Source organism: Camelus dromedarius, chromosome 21 (genome assembly GCF_036321535.1).
Source record: "Camelus dromedarius isolate mCamDro1 chromosome 21, mCamDro1.pat, whole genome shotgun sequence".
NCBI lineage: Eukaryota > Metazoa > Chordata > Mammalia > Artiodactyla > Camelidae > Camelus > Camelus dromedarius.
Genome location: NC_087456.1, coordinates 29,893,541 through 29,906,134, shown reverse-complemented (window position 1 = coordinate 29,906,134; position 12,594 = coordinate 29,893,541).

Sequence of the window (12,594 nt, the reverse complement as noted above, 5' to 3'; positions counted from 1 at the left end):
GTATTACGACATTTTTTACCATTGCCACTTGAAAATTTGGTGAAGTTTAGTCAGATGCCTACCTCTGAGAAAATGCTATAAATATCTCATGGACCACAGTGCCTAATAGATAAAATTATGAAAATGTATATTCATTATAAATATCCTTATCAGTAGGGGGGGGAAAAACACAAGAGAAAAATGTTGAAGGCAAAATTAAATATTTATTTTAATCTTGTTTCTATGAGTAAAATTGTGATATTTATGTTTCCAATATTCCCTTTATATAAATGAGTTGGAATTCAACTATATGGAATAATTTCTCATGTATTTGCTTAGTCATTCATTTATACCAATGTGCACTCAAGGGCATTTCTTTTAATATAACACTTATAACTCATTTCTGTCCCTATGTATTTTTCTAAATGTCTCAGATTTGGTTATTGGGAACTTCTTTAAGTCGGATTTTCAGGATGGAGCCAACCTTTTTTGAGCAACTTTACTTGCCAGCCCCACAAATATTTCCAAATTTATCTTATGTTTTATTTGTCCCAGCCATGGAATCACCCATTTCTCCAAAGAGCCCTCGTTCCTTTTTTTGGAGATACTATTTAGAAACCGAAATCTAGGTGCTACCTACGCGCATGGCTTTTGAAGTGTCCCTGCATCTGGGCCCTCTCTGTTGACAGAGCTAGAAAATATACATACAGGTGCTTATACATGTATTCCGGTATCAATATTTATTTCCTTATCTATCTACCTACCTATTTATCTACTTATCTACTGTTTTATCTATAAAATCTAGAGTTTCTGCTAATACAACTGCCCATTACTTACCCACTGAATTGGCTAAATCAAACTTCAGTCATGCTTCTCTTATCCCCACATGCCCCTGAACTCTGGCTTAAACTTAAGTTTAAGCAATTACCAAGTTACAGAATATCTACTTTTAATGGCTCATTCCAAGAATCAGGTGACCAAGGGGGAAAAGAATCTGTAGTTCCCCAATGTAGGGAAAAAAATGCTAGAACTGAAAAATGAATGTAGTATAGTTACAGGATACAAAACCAATATATAAAATTCAGTTGTTTCTATATAGTAACAACAAACTATCTGAAAAGGAAATTAGGAAACAATCCCATTCACAACAGCATCAAAAAAAAATTACCTAGAAATAAACTTAACCAAGGAAATGAAAAGTTATATACTGAAAACTATAAAATATGGATAAAGGACATTAAATAAAAAGCTAACAAATGAAAAGACATTCTCTGTTCATGGATTAGGAGACAATGCTGTTAAAATAATCATATTATCAAAAGCAATGTACAGATTCAGTACAATCCCCATCAAGATTGCAATGGCATTTTATAGAAATAGAGAAAACAATTCTAAAATTCACGTGAAACCATAAGAGATGTAAACTAACCAGAGCAATCCTGAGAAAGAAGAACAAATCTGGACGTCTCACACTTCCTGGTTTAAGATACATTAAAAAGCTACAATAATTAAAAAGAAAAAACATATGCTTCTGGGATAAATACAGAAATATAGATCACTGGAACAGAATAATAGAAAGCATAAAAATAAATCTATGTATATACAGAGAACTGATCTCCTACAAGAGTGCCAAGAATACACTATGAGAAGACAGTCTCTTCAACGAATGGTGTTGGAAAACTGGCTCCACATGCAGAAGAATGATAATACACTAAAAAAAATTATTAAGAGATAAATCGCATGCTAAGTGTTCTTACCTCAGTAAAATTTTAAGGAAAGGAAGGAAGATTGGAGGTAGCCATAGATGTGTATTTCTCAATATCATATTCTTTTACAGGAAAATGCTGGCTTCCAAGGTTATTTCTACTTGAATAATCTTATTTTACACATTACCTCCTATGTTCTGAATTTCCCCATGTTCAATTTCATACCTCTCCTCCCCTCACTTTCTCATTCCATCTAAACTGGCAGATGGATGCCCTGGGTCAACTAGGAAAAAACATCAGGAACTTGGGGAGATAAACATAGAAAAATTGTTGCAATAATTTAAAATAAATGTCCTCAGGTCATGATAAGAACCAATATAAATTGTTTTCCATATTTATATATCATCCATCCATCCATCTGAAATAAAGGCGGACAGCCAGAAATAAAATTATGTAAAAATGACTACGTGGTTTATGTGAATAATGATTTTTGAATACGAAGAGCCCTTTCTGTCTTCATTTTTACCAAGCTGGAAATTTTAAAATAATTTGTAGCAAGTGCCTTATATTGTCCCAGTTTAGTTGCTACTTATATAGAAGAGTCATAAAGCATTTTAAAGTTTTATAAAGGTTTTGAAAGAAAAATGTCCTTGGCCCACAATTATGTTTCATTTCATAACCTGTGAGGTTTTGTATCTCAGGATAGTTAAAGACCTGAAAGGGTAATTTGCACGTTTTGATGGAAAAAAGTTAGGATGAAATTTTAATATCCTCCTGCATTTGATTAAAATAAAGGTGAAAACTCAAATCTGTGCATTAAATGTCTATAACCTCACCTCTCCTCAATACACAGGATTTTATCATTTTAACTACTAAAATGATTCCATGTCAGACAGGAGCACAACATAAAAAGTCCACTTGGCCTGTTTCTGTAGCTCTCGCACAATTTCCCAGTGGGGTTCATGAAGAGAGTCTGACCGGTATTTTCATTTGGCTTTTAAATTTTGACTCAACATGAAAAATGAATTGCCAAATTTCTCACTTTTTTCGCATCACTTTTCATTAAGTAGTCTGATATTTAAGTATTTAAATACTTTTTTTCTTTCCTTGAGGGAGTTTACTTTTAATATTTCTTTTTATTGAAGTTTAGTTGACTTACAATGTTGTGTTAGTTTCCGGTGTATAGCACAGTGATTCAGTTATACATATATATATATTCTTTTTTATATTTTTATTATGGGTTATCACAAGATACTGAATGAAGTTCCCTGTGCTATACAATAGGATTTTGTTGTTTACCTATTTCATATACAGTAATCCCAACCACTGTTTATTGAGAACCTACCAGAAGCCTATGTTCTGTTTCTAAGAATATAGTAATGAAATCAATAAAGAAAAGAGACAAAAATACCTGCCCTCACAGAGGATTCACTTTATTTTACATCATGAGCTCCACATTTTCTCTTCTTTTCAGATAGATAACTTCACCTCCAAATGCAATAACTTATTCCACATCAGTCATTTTGCTCCATAGAAATTTGGAACAGGTGTAGATAATATCACAGAGACCATCTAGGGAAGACAGCTAACTTACTCTTGGCACAACTATTAGCCACATCTAAAGAGTTGGCTTTATACTTTCCAGGTCTAGATGATTTCTGTTGGTCTCATTAGGAAGTTATAACAATACAGGCAAATTAAAAAGAAATATAAGTTTTCTTCACTAAAGGAGCAAATCCAAGGGGGTTTAAGAGTGGAAACATCCAACAAAAATCCACAGAAAAACATACACACATGCACACACGTGTATTCCTGTGCACAAGGTAAAGGCTGAAAATAAGGATAGCCTGAGAAAATATTAGCTTTGGTGGCTACAAAAACTCGGCTCTAGTTCTAAACCATATGAAGAATGAAAATACAGGCAGCAGCAGCTGGCTTTTTGTCACAATCCCATTGTTTATTCTTGCATCAAGTTTTCCCCTTCCCCGTACTTACTGTATACTTTCCACTGGCGGCTCTCATCCTAACAACTCCCTTTCATCTCCCTCTGCTTCTCCCAAACTTCCCAAATGAAAATATTCCAAACTAAGTGAAGGGTTTTTTTAGGGGGACATTTTTGAACCAGACTATCATGATATGCAAGTTGCCTGCCTAGAAAAAAAAACTGAAGATATTTGTAATATAGATAATAATTAAATATGATATGATTTGCATATAAATGAGCTCACTCACTGAAAAAAAAGGGACATAATAAGAATTACAGATTCAAAAACACAGCGAGCGATTGGTTTAAATCTTTTTGCACATTGCTATGGATTAAATTATACAGGTGAAGAGAAAAAACAGTGCCTGTCTCATAGTAAAAAGGAGTATTAGCCAGGATATTCATTGTAATAACATCAAAATTAGTGCAATCATTGATATTATCATCATTATTTTAAGACAAAAACTGAGTGTACAATTAGGTAGAAGATTGTGATTCCTTTGAGCGCACGATTGTAAACGTGTCCGTGAATCACACACAGGTGGTTAGATAACAAAGTTCTAAATTCATATTGAGGCAGTATAGGTATGCAGCAGTACTGAATATATTTTTCTTTTGTTAATAAATAATATAGGATTTCTGGCTGTAAATGACATACAACAAGCAGCTCTTGGGGCAGCCTTCCAAACTTCCTCCTAAAATATCTAGAGAAACACAGAACAAGATGAGAATTCACAGCCCTGAAAAACTTAAAATTCCATACCAAATATTGCCAGACCCTGGAAGGAATTTTTACCAACTTACTATAGTTATAAAGATGAACTCGGAGGGAAAAGCCTTTCCTCTGACTAAGAAATCCAAGGCCTTTATCAACTAGAAAATTTGTCAGATTGCATTAGTCTTTGAAAGCATTGCTCAGATTAAATATCATTTTTTTCAAAGAAAATGCTTTGCCTTTTAAATAATGAGTCCCTTGTTAGAATGCTGTCCTGTCAGACTGCTTATCTGAGTGTTAATTTCACACCCATCGGTGGAACTACCTCTGACTTACCCCCTCTTCCCCCCTCTCTCACAAAGTTTATGCTCTTCTAGGAGCAAGAGGAGGATCTAATTTTAGTGACCATCCTATCCCCAGAGTCCGGTGCAGTTCCTGTGACATTAGAGAAGCACAGTACTTATTTTTGGAATGACCAGTGGTTTTCTATCAAATATCCTTAAATATTTAAAAGAGCAGAATAGAAAGGAGGGTGGACTAACTCATTGCATCTCAAAAGGCATCACCCCCCACATCACCCCCATTGAAATGCTCAATATGGGAACCAAAACGTTAAAATCGTAACAGCAACCCAGAGAGAAAATTGTAGTTTTTTACATAATCCAGAGAATCAAAGATTCAGGAAGAAGGAAGTAGGAGAAATCTGTGTCTCAGGAAAGCTAAGTTTTCTAGGTCGATATACCTGTGATGAGTGTGATTGGGCAATCACTGTATATACCTAGGTGCCCTTATTCATAGATCTGAGGCTAGACACTAGTATGGCATGAGTAGAAACATTGGAAAACTATAAAATTTATTTCTTTTCAAACATGAAGTCTGAACGAATCTTAAAGAAGTAAAATGCTAAATTTCTACTGCTAAAGATCTGTTGGTGATATGGAAGAAAAACTTGAGAAACACTCCCATAGTGCAGGGTAAATGAAGAAAGAGAAGAAAAACAAGAAAGAAGATAGCACTGTGGAGAACAAATAATGGATATCTAAACCACGGTATTCCTGGGGAGGAAATTAGAACGTTAACTGGAAAATATAGTATGAAGTTCAACTAAAATGTTTTAAAGGAGATGATCATAGGATGATTCACTACAATAATCGATGTTAATTCTCTCAAAATTAATCAGCAGATTTAATGTAAGTTTAATCAAAATCAAAACAATCTACCTAAAACAACGACAAACTGATTTTATTATTAAAAAGAGCAAATGAATGAGAACATCCCAGAAACTGTTTAAGAGGACAAAACAAATTGGAGAGAACTACTATGTCAAAATCACAGCTATAATAATCAACAGTATGAAATTGTCAACAAATGCACATACTGACAAATGAAAACACATGAAAATGAGAAATCAGAAACAGATGAACACATATACGGAAACTTAACCGTGACAGACCTTGTCTTGCAGAACAGTGGGAAAAGAGCTGGGTCTTCAGTAAAGTCTAGGAAAGAGTGGGTGTCAATTTGGAAAAAAGCAAATTAAAAGGTCTGAAATTAGATACAGATATCGCATTATGTAATAACAGCAATTCCAAATGGATTAAAGATGACATTTGAAAGGCAAAATTAAGTGGCCTAAAGAAATAGAAGTAAATTCTCAGGTTGGAAGTGGAAACAAAATTGAACTAGGAAAATAAAAATGATTCTACATCCAGCAGCAATTCACAGCGTAAAAGCTAGCAACGGGGTAAAATACACTACTTTTATTTATATCGTGGAACACCCATTAGATTGACAGCATATGTCCCATATGCAAAAATGTAGTTTTGTGAAAATACTAGATTTTCAGAACATATACCACTTTTTCTTTAAAGTCTTACTGCCAATTAAACTATAATTCGTAAGAGAAAAAAATAAATCCATAACTGAACACAAAAATGTTAATCAAATTTGGCCTGTACAGACCTTCATTGCAATTGTACTGAAGGATATCCAGTAAGAAGGAAAGTAAACCCCTGGGGAAAATTTAGTTTGCAAGAAGCAACGATGAAAACAAATACTGATAAAACATATCAGCGCACTTAATTAAAGACTATAAAAATTAATGATTTGCAGCTTTGTGACAGTGAAACAAAATTTCACTGAAAACTGAGGGAAACTACAGAAGACGAAGTTAAGTAGAATAAAAAATAAATATTCCATTCATTGACAGATATACTGTACCTTACCCACCCTCCCTCAAGAAGCTCCTTAAAAAACCCATTCTTGACTCTAAGAATTGAAATGAGGTAGTGTACTATATTTGAGGTCACAAAAGTGATTTTGAGTGTGATATCCTATGTGTAATAATATAATAGAGCTTTAATAAATTAACCTGGAAATAGCTGAATTAATTTAAATATTATATAAAATAATGTTTAATTGCGCTAACATTTATTATAATAAATCTCAAAATATTTAAAAGGAAACCCTCTTGCAAGTATGTAGAATAAAACAGTAACTTCAATTTTTGGCACTTACGATCAGAATGCAAACTACAACATACCAATTAATTAAAACACAAAGAGCAAAGCCAGCGTAGCCAGTGGGGAACTCAGGAGGACATTTTTTTTTTTTTTAACTGAAACTTGACCACCGCCATCCGTAAATCATGATAGGACTAGTGAAAAATTTAACCATCATTACTGTCCTAAAGCTGACTTGTTTTGAAACAGTTTTTACGTACGTAATCCTGGTAAAAATATCAGTAATCGAAGAGTAAAGAAATAAATAAATCTGACAGTAGGTATGCCACCATTTCATTAAACTATATAAATCTCTGGCTGATACTTATATTCTACTCTCATAAAATTTATTTAAGAATTTTTTCCTCCTTGAGAAAGGTAAGTTCTCTTTTCAGATGAACACAAGCCAGGTATTCTATACTCATATACTGAAAAGCTAAGAATTACTTGTTCTATCCTTCCCCATTGTGTACTTAGAAATCTCAAATAAATGTAGCATTTGTTTTAGACCAGTACACTTAGATATACCTTATCCCTCATGAAATCAGGGACTCAAGAGGAAAAGCAGCAGATTGGAAAAGAGACAGGATTAAGGACTTCCATTCGATCCCCTTGATTCACATTCCGCTATTATTTTTCTACTCAGTGAGATGCTCTATATTTAAGACTAACGCTATTGGAGATAGGTTCACTTAAAGTGATGCTGATTCATAAACACTTCAGCGAGCCAAAAGTATAATTTAATAGCAAGAAAAGCAGAGCTTTGAACAGAGAGCAAAGGAGAATATCGTATGATTAAAATGCTTGCCAAGAAAGGGAGCTTGTTCACCTGACTCACATTTCTTGGGACGTTTACTCAGAAGTATCTCATATTTCTGAAAAATCAGGTCAAGTTTGTTACTGCATTAATGCACTTTTGTGATTAATTTTACTAAGGAAAAATATCCATTTTCACAAAGTATATGTAAAAATATATCACTTTTAGAGAGAAGAGATTTGCAAGGTCAACTGAGCTATTAAATAACACAGAGTAGATACACTACATTTTTTTAGGGAAGAAACTGAATTATTTTGCCAATAAGGAAAACAGAAATGTATTTTAGCTTTTATCTGATTGTAAAGTTAAGCAGTATAATGAACAGAAAAGTTGACTTAGCTAGGTATATTTTATTCAATTACAGTATCAGTAAAATTTAGAAGTTTATAAAAGAAAAGATCTCTGTAGAAATTTTGAAGCTGTATTATTTTAAAGATTTATAGTACCACACATCATAAATCAAAATATAATAGTTTACTATAAGCCAGGATATAAATTTATTTTATTAAATCTAAATGGTTAGAATCAATAAAAACTGTTCATCATTTTCAGAGCCAGCTTTAGAACTTGGTTCAAATTCTAAGTATACTTAACAAAAACAAAAAAACAAAAAAACAAAAAAAAAATGCTGTTTGTAAAAGTATCTCCTTACTTTAAATTTAATTCTGGCATATTTATTGAAGATTCAAAATAAACGAATTTCAAGATGCTGTCACTGGGCTCTTGAAGCCACAACTTTAAAACACGGCAGTGATTCCTTTGCATAGTGCGTGTGCACCAGACTGCGCAACAGAATGCAGCAGCTACCGAAACAATCCACTGTGGGTTATAAAAGAAACTCTAAAAAAGAGCCAGTATTCCTTTGCTGTTTTTGGTTGTTATTTGTTTTGTTTTTGTTTTGCAGTGAGTAAAAGGTGATTTCAAGGACGTGTAACTTACTTTGTTAGCGCAGGCAGCACATATATTCGGTATATATATTTGGCATAGATACATAGATGGTAGGAACGCGTCTAGAAAGGGTAAATTAAAGTATTACAGAATTATCTCATCTACATTAACAAAAATTTATTAGAACAACTAAATTGAAAAAAACTGTTACTATTCCTTAGAATACTGGAAAAATACAAACGAAAAATATCCTCAAGACTACTGACTGACATACATGGATTTCAGTGGGGACTGACAGCTGGGAAGTGTCTTCCCAGGGTTTCTTGGCCGGATGCTGGCTCCGGTCTGCTCCTGGGCAGTATGTTCAAGAAGGGGAAGATGAGAAACAGCCTGGTCTTTAGTCCTCCACCATTGAAGAATGTGCGCATGCGCTCCAGGAGACAGACGCTTCTGTTGTGACCCACATATGAGGCAGCTGTGACCACCAGCAGCTTCCTATAGCTCCTGAAACTTCCTGACTCGAAAGCCAGCTCCGACATTGACAGCTACCAGATACCCCGCTGACCCTCTTTCTTTGAGCTTTTGCTAACATTTTTTGATTACTTATGCCTTGTAGAAACTGCTGTTTGGAATATCTTTAACTGCCTAGGTTTCATGTTTAAACTCTGACAACACATGCAGGAGTCATCATTTTTACCAGGAGAAGAGGAGAGGCTTTCAAATGAAGGTGACACTTGAATTGAGACTGCAAAACATTACACCCACACATGAGATGAGGAAAGACTTGTAGACACAGGAAACATCTCAGGCAGGCTGTGGAAATTGAAGTTCCATGGTAACTTTATTGCAGATAGACAGTATGTGCTAAATGCACTGACACCAGAATGGGGTTAATGTCATCTTGCATATTAAGGGGAAAAATTCCAACAAGATTAGGTTTTGGAAATTGCACAGTACTCAGAAGTACAAACAGGAAGACTTCTACTCTGATCTGAGTGTGGAACTTTCCAGACTGAAATGAACAAAAGGTGTTCCCAATAAAATTAGTAAACTGGAACTTTGGGTTAGAAAGAGGTTACTTTTATCAGACGGTAGGAGAGAATGTTTGATATGTAAATTGACGCTAAATTGATTTTAGTTCAGATGGGCAGCAATAAGCATCTTTTGAAATTAAGTACATACTGGATATTTTCTCTTTGTTCCTCTAGATCCATTTTCCACCCTTATCCACTCTGCTTTCTGCTCTGCGAGGCTGAGCTGGGAGTTTCTGTGTCCCGGGCATCTAAGGAGATACTAACTCAGGATCTGGAAGATGCAGGTTGGGAGATTTATTCTCCATCCTCCTCCATGCTGGTCCTCGTGGAGGGGGTCCACCTCGCCACCAAAACCTACCGCCTTACTTAGTTGCCCCTGGGTTCTGGTACTATTCCTCCCCTTATATTCTTCCAGGTCCAGCAGAGGTTCCAAATTTTCTACGAGCGAGCCTTTGTCCATCCTGGATGGTTTTCCTAAACCCAACACTTTGTGAAGATTGAATGAGTCATCTTTTTTTGTCAGGCGCTTAGCTGAGCTATGAGCTAGAGCTGCGCTGCCAGGTGTGGGAAGAACAGCTGATTAAAGCCACAAGCCAAAAAGAACAGAGTTAATTAAGCCTTTAATCATATACCATGATGGTATAAGCAAGAGTCTAAAACCTGAGAGAGGTTGAGTCCTCGTTTTATTTTTCCCATGGACTGGAGCACAGGTTGAGGCTCAGGTGATCCATACAGATGCTGAGGGAGCCCTAGACAAAAGGCCCTGGTCCTTTTACAGACCCTGTGGTCACGGGGAGGGGATGGAGGAGGGCCGGGAGTGGAAAAGTACTGGGTGCTGAACTGGAGTGAGCTAAGTGTCTTCAAAGATCCCCCCTACTCTCTGCTCTAAGGAGGCCTCAGCAGAGCTGCCTGAAGAAGATCTCTGTCTAAGGCCTCAGATAAAAGGACCCTGGAATTAAGGCACCTGGGCTAGGAATGCAAGTTTGTGAAGAGCCGACTGGCCAGAGGGCCTGAGTCCTGGACTGCAGCTCCCCAAAGTGCACTGGCTAAGCACCAAGTCTGGGGGGGGGGGGGGTGGCAGACAGCTTTCTCCATAAGGCTTGCCAGGCACGGACTCTAACTGCCTATGGTCAGGCCTAAAAAGCTCACAAACAGATGTTTAGCCAGGAGATGGACTCCTCAGCCAGGAGCCTGATCAGTGCACTTACTGTTACGGGCCCTCACAAGGGGATTCTGAGATCGGACTGCCATCTACATGGAGAGCGCACAGAGCTCTCCCCACAGCATGTGGCGGTGAGTGAGAGTCAGTCCTTGGCTTGCAGTCATCTCCTGATGACTCAAGTCAGTGGCCGCCAGGAATGCAGTGTGGGGGTGCCTGAGACGTTGGCTGTGGCACTTAGTCACCGTAACTGCAGTAATAATTTAAAAAATGAGCAGAGCATTGGCTATGACTGGCTGCCCTAGAATAAAAAACACGTCATACAGAGGTCTACAGAAATTTGTAAAGACTCTATGTAACTTTTTCTTCTTAAGGGAGATAATTTCAATCAGTTATTAACTTTACAAGCTCACTACAATATTTAATAACAGAATCAAATAAACAAATCATGCCATTTTTTGATATTAATAAGTCAACTATATGCTGCATATATCAAAGAGAAATAATTTATGGGTAGGATTACAGAGAGAGAGCAAAAAAATTCACATCATGACCTAACTGTTACCATGGTAACAATGACCATATATTTCCAAAATAACTTCTTTATCAAGAACTCAGTCTACTCCCTTAAATATGTGATCAAATTGTCTAGATGACCTAAGGTTAGGTTTACTACCCCGTGGTATCAACAGTTTCTAGAACGTGGTCAGTCATCTCTAGGCAGGCCTAGATGTGCTTGCTGGCCTTACGTGGAATATTAAAAAGGCTACAATGACGTTATTTTTCCCACTAAGCTAGCTGCATCCAGACAAACACCAATCAAAACTCTTCCATAATCAGCATGTCATCATCTTGCCTCAGTTATAAAATGTGTCTTGCCAAGAGAAGTTAACAGATTGGAGCTTAAGATAAAATTTGGCTTGATAGAGACTTTGTACCTTTCCATCCAGTGATTCCTTTTAGTTCTTTCATTACATGATATATTCAGTAAGTATTTATAGAACTTTTAATACGCTCAGAGAACTCTTTCTGGTGTTACATTGTACAAAAGATGGATTAGTTTGAGATTTCAGATTCTACAGTTACAGATCCTTTCTTTTTTCTTCCCTAGAATTCACATAAAAACTATCAGAAAAGAGTCAGATATTAAATATAAGTTCCTGAGAAATAAAAGTGTAGCTATATGTCCTCTGTGCACCTCGGTCACAGAGAGGCAGCCACATAAGGCTAGGTAATTGCCAGAAGAATCTAGCATCTCTCTCTCTCTCACCTCCTGTTCCTGCTCAGAACTTCTGAGGACTTTTGAAAAAGGGAGTCCAAAACTTTATATCACCACTTGCAGGTGTGAAGCCCAAGTTTTCATTTGGAACAGTGAGGACTGGAATGTTTCCTTTCCAAAAAGGTAAATTATGAATCAATTTCTTTATAATTACACCAAACCAAATCAAAACAAGTAACAACAAAAACAACTTCTAAACCTCAGGTGTTAATAAATTCCAAGGACAGCCTCTAAAGCGGGTAATTTGGTTCAAAACCTCAGCATTTATTAGTTATAATCTCTGCAACAAACATGACATTTGTTAATTTAAAATAAAGGTTCAGACTCTTTGAGATACAAAGTATAATACTGCACTTGAGCATAAACATTCACGGTTTATTGGTTATTTTTACAGAATCCTACATCAAGGTGCTGCTTCATTAGTATCCAGTATAAATGTGTTTCTTGTAAGATAAGAGACAGTTTAAAAACGTTAAAATATCTGTTGACTAAAAAATGTATATTCTTTCTGCTTATGAAACTGAGAATTGTG